Source organism: Coccinella septempunctata, chromosome 5, assembly GCF_907165205.1.
Source record: "Coccinella septempunctata chromosome 5, icCocSept1.1, whole genome shotgun sequence".
NCBI lineage: Eukaryota > Metazoa > Arthropoda > Insecta > Coleoptera > Coccinellidae > Coccinella > Coccinella septempunctata.
This window is the reverse complement of record NC_058193.1, coordinates 30650900-30660943: the sequence shown is the minus strand read 5'-3', so window position 1 is coordinate 30660943 and position 10044 is coordinate 30650900.

Here is a 10044-nt window from a genome sequence, read left to right as displayed (position 1 = left end):
TCCAGTTTTCTCATTATGACCGTTACGAACCATAAAAATAACAAAAATTCAAAGAACCCAACTCTACCAAATATTTGATCGATTTGTAAAATAAAAGTGTTCTTCATATTTTCCCGTATAATGTACTTTTCTCGAGTAAATTGATGTTCAAAAATTAAAAACAGTGAAATTTGAAAAATTGGGTACTTTGGCTGAATACAACTCTGAAAGATCCACAGATGTGTAGTGTTACAGATTTAGCTAGTTTCTCTGAACGTAGTTCTGTTTCTCCAGCGATGGCACAGCTCATTATGAAAACTTAAAATGGCTATATCTTTTTTTCAGGGCCGACAAGGAAAAAATGGTATAGAAAAAAAATGTCAAAAGTGACCTCAACAATCTAATGTTGAAATATTTGTACCAGTAAAACACTCACCCTGCATATAACTGGCAAAGTGGTAATCGAAGATTTTTCAAATTATTTCATCCCCATATTATCATAAACCAACTTGCCAAACTTTTTTTTTATGGGAATATCCGCAAAATTGCCGAAAAATATTCAAAGCCTATTCTCAAACAAGGTGTGAATGATATTTTGAATTTCAACGTGGAAGACTTCTCATACTCGAATGAGATCATATTTTTCCCGAGAACTCATAAAACTTAGGAAGAAGTCAAATTGCCAATTATAGGAACTCGAATCTGAGTGTTATGTTTACTCTGAGTTGGGATTGAGTTTGAGTATGATATATCGAATAAATAAACATCATACAGTGCGATTCTCTAACTTGGAATAAGTTTAGTGAATCAAAGAATCTACTGTTGTAGATATAGGTACTCGGACTGGTCGATGAGTATTTTAAATAGCGCTATTTTTGATGTAAAAAAATTCAGCGTGTCACAAATTTAGGATATGGTACTCTCCTTACTTTTTTTTTGACAAAAAATAATACCTCTTGACATTTCATGTCTGTAAGTCTTCTGTGCCCGGCGATATGCCAGCGCTTGAACACATAGACTATATTTTGTCATAATGGGGAATTCTCCTCAATTTGGGTTATCACAGCATATGCAAGTTTAAACTGAATAATTATGAGTTTCATTTATGAATTTTTCAAATTAACTTCGCAAATTATTCGAAATCATTCTTCAAATATGAGGTTTTAAAATTTAAATCGCTTCGTTTCTAGTTTACGATTTGGCAACAGAGTCTACTAGAAAATAAATAGAACAATGGTTTGTTTATAAAATAACAGCTGTTGATTCACAGCCATCATAAGGTGCGTACTCACTGGCGAGCCTCAACAGCAACTGGCCATAAAAATCCCATAAAATTTTACGACCTTCCTCGTTCGTCGCAGACTTCATAGACAGCCATCTTTGTCTATCTCATCAAGATAGTGTATTTGTTGTCCTTTACTATCAACGCATATTTCAGTCGATGTTGCCAACTTGTGCAATAGAAACGAAACGCTTTAAATTTTAAATAGCCATTTTTATTTTTTATTTTTGAGTACTTGAAATAATTATTTTTGTGAAACGCTTGAAATAGTTATTTCAAAATGTGACGTTTCAAAGATATTTAATAAAAAGTACATTATTTTCGTTAGAAGGAGTATTTTCTATTAGATGGGTATCTAGAAAACAACGGGAAAAAAAGTCTGAATTAATTTCGACAGAACTATGCTTTGTCCGAGCCAGAAACTCATAAAAACGTCAGCTTCATGCCACCCTTTCCCGTATTGTTCCTAACAAAGTTGCCGCGTAGTGCAACATGGCGAGAATGACAACTGACATCTGGCTCTTCTTCTTCCGCCAGACTTTCGCATTGGAACGTATCCTTGTCAGCACCGACACTCTCGCAGCCCACCAGGCAGTGAAATTTCATTACACATTGTTCATTCATGCCAGCTCTATAGCCAGGGTTGCAGATGTTTTATTTGCAAATTGATTAAATAATTTAGGGGCATCTCAGCTCGGGCGATGCGGGAGAGGGTTACTTGCTAATGTTACTTCGTTTGTTCAGGCATAAAGCATTTAAATGTAACTTGATTTCGAGCCTGGGGTCACCGAATGGGCATGAAGGGAGGTTAGGGTGGGAAGAACAACGTATTTCCGGGTAGATTAGGCGGATGGAGTGGGTGGATCAACAAGTTTTCAATAAGATTTGGAAGAGACCAAAGGGTGGAGGCACTTCGAAATATTATGAAATTTCTGTCTGTTCATAACAAGACCTGTTAGATGAATGGTTTAGTAACTGTTGCTCTTCTGTGAGAATATTTCAGTTGAATAGATCAGTGATCATAACTATACTTCATTCAAATTTATTTTAGCAGTCGGTTGGCCATGAAATAATTTTCTCAAGTTTTTGTAACCAGAACGAAGTTAGGTTGGCACTCATGAAATGCCGTTAATGTCATAACGCCGTTGGCACAACTAATATCAATTTTTATTACGAAAATGCCGAAAGTGATTGAAAAAAGAGACAGGGTTTCAGGAAGTGCTATTTAGAATGCAGGTCCGCTCATTCAAATTGTTATACTCTGATATTCTAAAATCCACAGTACGTCAGACGGTAGCGAACATATTCAATATAAGAGAATTTATATAATGTTTCATCTGAATCTAAACGACTTATATTTCAGCTGGATATTTCCACAATCAGAAAGATTGTGAATGAAGAGGATGACAAAGAATTTCCTTCTATTGGGAGACCCAAAAAAGTGGTGGCATTTGAGAATTTTATGTTTGAGTGAATTAATGCGAAAAGTTTACTACAGGATTTTTGATAAATGTCATCGGAGAATAAGTTCCCTATAATGGATTTTTTTATTTTTCATTTGACTTGTCCTATACAATGTAAATGTCTTAAGGTACAAATAAATACCTAATTATTATTATTACATCAATGTATTAAGATGAACAGCCACAAATACACGCAAGTTGCTCTGTTACTTGTTTATTCATGTGAAATTTTTGTTCAAATGTGAAGTTCATCTTAACTTGAAACTTCCTTCAATTCCTTGTACTTATATTGATGCAAGATGATTTTTGTTGAAAAATTTAACATTCTTGTAATTATCTGTTAATTCCTTCGCGAGATACCCATTTTCAACCACTGATTTATATGCATTTCATCTTCGGGTTAATATTTTTGAAATCTACAAGTGATGTAACGTATTCAAACTTTAGCCAAAAAGATAACGAACAGTAACTCTCCTCAAGCTAGTGCATATTATGATATTATACTGATCTCTTGTATTTTCCATGCCAATAAGTAGATTTGGTATGCCTTCAATCAATTTGTATAAACTTCAATTATATTCGTCACATATTTTCCGAAGAGATTCGACATTGTGATAAAATACGTAATAACAGAAACTTTTACGTAGAACGGGCAACATAGCGTTGATTTAAAGCCCAAAAATGTTTTGACAAGCTTCATAACCCCACATTTTCGTACTATATAGAGTGAAATGTGTCAAATTTCCATGGCCAACCGACTGCTAAAATAAAAGTGAATGAAGTATAGCTAGAAATTTTCAACTAAATATTGCGGCTTATATACCCAAAGTTTTCATTGGACAATCTGCGTTAATCACTATATGTCGTATTGGCAAAGATGGTAAAGGAAAAAGTGTTTCCATCGACCTCAAGAATTTTATGTTAAAATTTATGGCAAAGAATCTAAGTTAATTCAGACGAATACAGAATGCGAACTTTTTCACGAAAAAAGTCGAAGAAGAAGTAAACCTTTCCTTTCGAAGTCAGTTAAAATAAAAACACGAGACGTTATTTCTGAATTCCCTTTTCATCCCTCTGAATCTATACTTCCCAGCCCACTCAATACAATCCGAAATTCTGCCATAACTCCAACGTTTGCAACGGTTATTCCCCATTCAACTTTCGTCGCATTTCGCCCCTGTACTCCCAGGAAAAACTCGCGAAACTTCCCAATTTCCCCCCGAAGTAGATAACAGAAATATTACCCCCCCGACTCTGGACCGAACCGAATAAAACAAATTTAAAAGTTTTCGCACAATGTTTTTCCGACTCCGAATGCCTCATGCATTCGAAAATATTCCCATATTCGAATTCCATGTATAACAATCGGGACTTTGGTACCGGAGAAGTATATATATATATATATATATATATATATATATATATATAAATAATATATAAGTGTTCGGTTATTTTTTGGCGCAATTTCCGGCAGTCTCTTATTGAATCGGGTGCGACTTTCGTTTGACGTTACGTCAGAGCAATATCCTGTGTATTCAATATTTCCTTCGGTCCTTCGAACAAACAATGTGCATTATAAGGGTGTTCCATACAATGAGAACGCGTGCTAAACGTGGGAGTGTGCAGGCATAATAAATTGAAATCTTCGGAATTTTCCCCTCAATATTTCACTTTTTCCTTAATATTTATTTTTGCACAAGATAAACCGAGTTTATGGGAAGCCTCATGAGCTTCATTGATCTTAGGTGTCATTTTCTTTCTAATTAGCATACAAGCTTTCGAACAAAAAATGATATGAACTGAGAAAATGGTTATTTATGTACCAAGGATAAAACTGTCAATTATAGTCGATCCTGTAAATTGAGCAAGCAGGCGAGACAATATAGACATCTGATGGCCTCATCTAAGTCGCTGTATTAGCAGATTCCCTCAACTCTGGAGTAGTGCTACTGATATCCATATCGCTATCAGTATCACTTTCTATTCTTGAACATAATGAACACAAATATTCAAACCACGAACCCAATTCACTCATAAAATCTAGCAGACTTCGCAAATAATTAATTTGACAACAGTAAATGATAGTTATTGCCGCGGGAACTTATGTTTTCATCGAATTCTGTATTCTCAAAGTCGACTTGGAGCCCCCGTATGCAGTATTGGTATCTCAGTGACGAACAGCCACACAAAAAGAGTTTGCGGAAGAAATGTATGAGGACGAAAAGTACTCGCCTTCAAAAATAGCCTTCTTTTCGTTCAGTAAATAGTACTTGAAATCTCATTTTTTGTTCAGGTCGATGAAAAACTTCCTTGCATTGCAATCTTCATTCCATGTTTTCGTTATTTTCTTCCAGGGAGATCGCTCACCAAAGTAGCGAAACACTGACATGGCACATAGATGACGAAACCGATGCATAATAAAAACTGATACCTCACTCAGATGTGCGTAAGATGTCTAAAAACATGGTGTATGCACTGATTAGATTTTGTAATAATAATAATATGTATAATAATAAGACATAAGTTTCGTTTTTCCCACTGTAGGTAGCGCCGTTTAGGAATTGACAGTTGTCAAATGATATTTGAAAATAATTTGAATGCATTCCTACGACCTGCGAATGTGCTGTATTTATAAGCGATTATTGGTGTGTGAAAATGTATTACTTTCGAGAAAGGTCGCACAACATTCATTTATTGAACATCAGTTTTCTGTATGGACAATCAAGAACTACAGCTAAGAATTCGGTGTTGTTGGACTATCACCCTTTGTTGTTGGAAATTGAGGCAGAGCCAAATCAGATGAACATTCGGGACGGATAGAGCTAACAGTTTTATGGCAACTTCAGCAATATTTAAGCAATAAAGGAACTGTATTGAAAATACGTAATGTGAATTGTGAGCAGGTATTAAGAAACAGAAATATGTTAATCAGTTCGAGTCTGTTCTTCAAATACTCTTCACAAGTATAGTGAAAATTGCGTTTCAGTCAACTGAATATATTTAATATTTCGCCAATCAACTGTGTTTTATTGAAATCATATTGAATTGCCTTCCTCACGAATACAATTTGTTAAACAAAAATTATCTTGAAGAAAAATAGAAGTACTCCTTCGAATCCGTCTATAATGTTGAAATCTCTGCAGATTCGTTTTAACAACGAAAATACAAGTGTAAATCACAAATATTCGTTAACAGCTGATTCTTTGATGGATCAGGAACACAGAGATGACTGTAATCTGTGATCGATACAAACGCAGAACAATATAAAGCGAGAGAGTATCATTAGATTTTCTCTCATAGAACAAGGATAGAACATGGTGGCGCCGCCACGAAACGAATCTCTTATTTTCGATTTAGTCTAAAGTCATTCGATTCAAAAATTGACGAGTGCATACACCATATTTTTAGACATCTTAGATGTGCGATATCTGAAAATTATGAATCGCCTTTGTCATGTATGTGCTATGTCAGTGCTAAGCTACTTTGGTGGGCGCTGCCACTACATCAACAAATATATTTTTGTTCTTCGTGCATCAGAAGTCCAACATGTTTGAGGCACGGCTGGTTTTGGTAAAGATCGGCGAGTTGCACAAAGAGCAGAGAATGAACTAACTAACTACTACGTTTGTTGATCTCGCGCATGTTCGCCGATCCATCTTTGAGCTACTCACACCAACATGCTCGTGCGTGTGAGAGGGGTTTTATACCGTTCTCACACATCGTCCTCCATTGCAATCAATCCTTTGCATACCTTTGCATCATCCAATCTGCAATAATCCCCTCATTATTGCATTTGTGACCGTACAGAGAATCATAGAAATCCGGCAGTTAGCGAACCACCAAAGATACACCGCACTTGTCGATAATTATCGACGACTGGCTGCGGGTATAGAGGGGTTGAAAGGCCCGGCTACGAACACAAACAGTTATAATTATCATGAAATATTTAACAACTTCAAAGCGGATTCGTAATCAATAATTGCAGCCGCGAGCCAGGAAAGCCTGTACTGATCAATAAACTCGCATTCAGTCAAGTGGGGCACAGATATCTATCATTTTAATTTATGCATAGAACGGGTGGGGGGTTGGATGATACTAGAGGAATCTTGAGGTATGTTCATTATGAAGTTATAGACGTAATGCGACTGCGAATAGGAGATGAGATGAAGATGAGCCATGACGACTGAACGATAAAGTTCATTAAAAATTTACATCAGAAAACTGTAACACTGTTATCGACAAACATATTGAGTCATGTTGTCTCTCGTGTTTCCGTTGTGTTTGTAGATCGTTTTTCTTCCATTCATTTGAATTCTGCGTTTGATGTGTCATGACCCAAAAAAGCAAACATACATCGATGCCTAGATCCGGTAGAACTCGTTTTCCCGTTTTATTTTCATTTTTATGACGATTTTCTGTACATGAAAATATTTTTTAATATTCTGACAGTGAGTATTTTTCCTTTTTTCCTTGGCCTGTCTTGCTATACAGTTGTGTTGCTCAGTCTGCTTTGATGTTTAATGTTGTTTTCGGTGTTTTTGTATTTTTTTATATTCTATTCTGTATTTGTAATGTATTAGATTGATAATTTTAGTAATTTATATGAATATTATGCCATCATATTTTTATATTATCTATGTCACTGTTTATAACATAATTTTCCATTTTTTAGCCTGAAGAAGGCACAATAAAGTGCCGAAACGTCGTGAAAGAATAGTTTCTTGTGGTTGTTCCTTGGACCGATATTTCCCAACTGTAATATTGAGGAATTATATCAGATTATAGAAGTTGTTTAGTTTAGAGGCTATATTGTGCGATCTTCTTTGGTGTCGATTTATTTCGATGTGAGTACTTTGTAACGATATGCCAGTTTGGTAGAAGGCAAAATAGATAGTTCCCAGAGTTGTCAGCTGGATAGCAAGAAGATTCCATCTTTCTGGCTCCATCTCTTGAATGCTTGAGTCAAACAATAATTAATACTGGTTTGCTCTGATGACGAAAAATAAACATTTAAACTATTTGGTGTCTAATAAGGAAGAAGTACTGATCTCGTGTGAATAACTTTCTGGTCTTGCAGAAATATCCCACTGTACTTGAAGCAGACCTTGCAATATTGCTCCAATGTTCACCCAAATCCTTTGCCGAGCTGACAGTGTGGAAAGGAATATGCATTGAGCTGTCAGATCAAACTACGAGTTGTGTGGACTTACCTTATGAAGGTCAGTTGTCTGGACTGGCAGTGGCAATTGGTGATTGGAAGAATCTGTAACGATACAGAGCCGGAGTTGGTAGTAGGACAAGTTTTCTATGCTCACCTTGTACGCAGATGACAAAGGAATAGCGTTCAGACATCGACGCCCAGAGATCATACACCAAAGACTGCAGGAAACCATAGATGAATTACTCTAATGGTGCATCAAATGGAAAATCCAAATCAATGGAAGAAAGACTCAATATTACTGCAAAAGAGAAGATTGAGGATGGAAGAAAACCTTGAAGTTGATGGACAAGAGGTTGAATGGGAAAATGAAGCAACATACCTAGGAGTGAAGCTTGACAGAGGACTTACATGGAAAAAACCACATCAAATGTACAGTTGATAAAACAAAAGCCGCAATGAGTAGACTTTATCCACTCATAGGCAGAAGAAGTCATATGAATAAGAACATCAAGTTGACGATGATTAAAACTATCGCGCGACCACAACTCACATATGGATCGGCGTCATGGGGCTTCGCAGCCAAGACCCACATCAAGAGAATACAGGCCACTGAGAATAAACTCCTTAGAATGGCGATGGATGTACCCTGGTTTGTTAGGAACAAACAAATCTACAAGGAGTTGGAATGGGAACCAGTTACAGAATTTATGAAGAGAAAGGCGGAAAGGATATTCGACAAAGCCAAACAACATCCAAATGAGGAACTACGAAGATTAGTCGACTACGATCCGACAGAAGAAGCTCAAAGGTCAAGAACCTACCACCGAAGACCGAGAGATCAGTTAAGGATTTAAATGTAACAAAAGAAGAGCTTAACCTATAAAAGATATAGGCAGCATACAACTATCAACACGACTATGATCGTGTGAGAGTCCAGAAACCATAAGAGTCAACTGGTTAATAGGCAAAATGCCCGGAACCTATGAAGAAGCAGTTTAGGGTTTTAGTGGGTCTCGAGCTCAGGAGAGTGAGAATCTCCACACTTGTTCCCCCTCAGGAGAGGGTGATTTTTCTCCTGCTACATCAAAAAAAATTGTTTATTGACAATGCAATAAATAGAAAACGGTAGGCAAATATATGAAATGTAGTGGTTGAATACAATCCTATAGGATTGCATTGAGATGGAATGGAACTCAATTTCTGCGAGGTGATTTATTGATTTCCCTCAGTTATTAACTTCTTTAGGAATCTTATTGCACATTGCGAAATTAATTTCGATCACTTCTTCCATGTAACAATGCTATTATCTATCCAGAATATAAAGTACCGACAGCATTATCACGAACTTTTTGAACTTTAGTGTATTCTATTTGAGAAGAAAGGGTGCTTCAAAAAACACATGAAAACTGAAGCGTCGATACTTCGTGTTCGAATCCCGTACTCGAAATTAAAATGCTATCAGGAAAACCGGCAACCTAGATCTCCACTGATTACTTTTCTATTCTCGTCGCAAACTTAGTTAATCCGTGGAAAAAAGTTTCACATTCATCAACCGGACGAAAACTCGCGAAAATTATTTCTGGAGAGCACTCCAGATGACTCCCCAAGCCGTGTAAATTCGTCGCGTGAAAAAAAGAACTGAATGCATATTCATCGAATCGAAGGGTTACGGGTCTTCAACTAATCCCATTCTTAGTTCTACGAAGGGTTTCTCAACTTTTTTCGATGGAAATCTTTTCGGGTTGATTTTCTTGGAGCGATTTCCATTCTTCATGAATAGAATGAGGAGAATGGGAACCCAGATTATTCGTGTTCCGGATAAATGAAAATCAAATCACATCCGGGAAAAAATGAAAAAATAAGTTGATTGTTTGAAGGTTTTTCTCTGCTCAAGCAGGTTATCTAATGAACTATGGAGAGTAGAGAGGAGCAAAACGATCGCCGAACTAAAAATGTTTACCCGAAAACGCGGAACGTAGGCTAGGAGTCGCTGCGATCGCTACGTTTATCGATAAGGGTTGGGGATTTTAGCGTCAATTTTAAATGAACAGCCTTCATTTTATTTTAGGTTATGTGTCATCGTGGTTTTTCTGATGATTTTTCGAATACCTTTCTTAAAATGTATATTAAATATGAGTTCTCTGAATTATATGCAATAA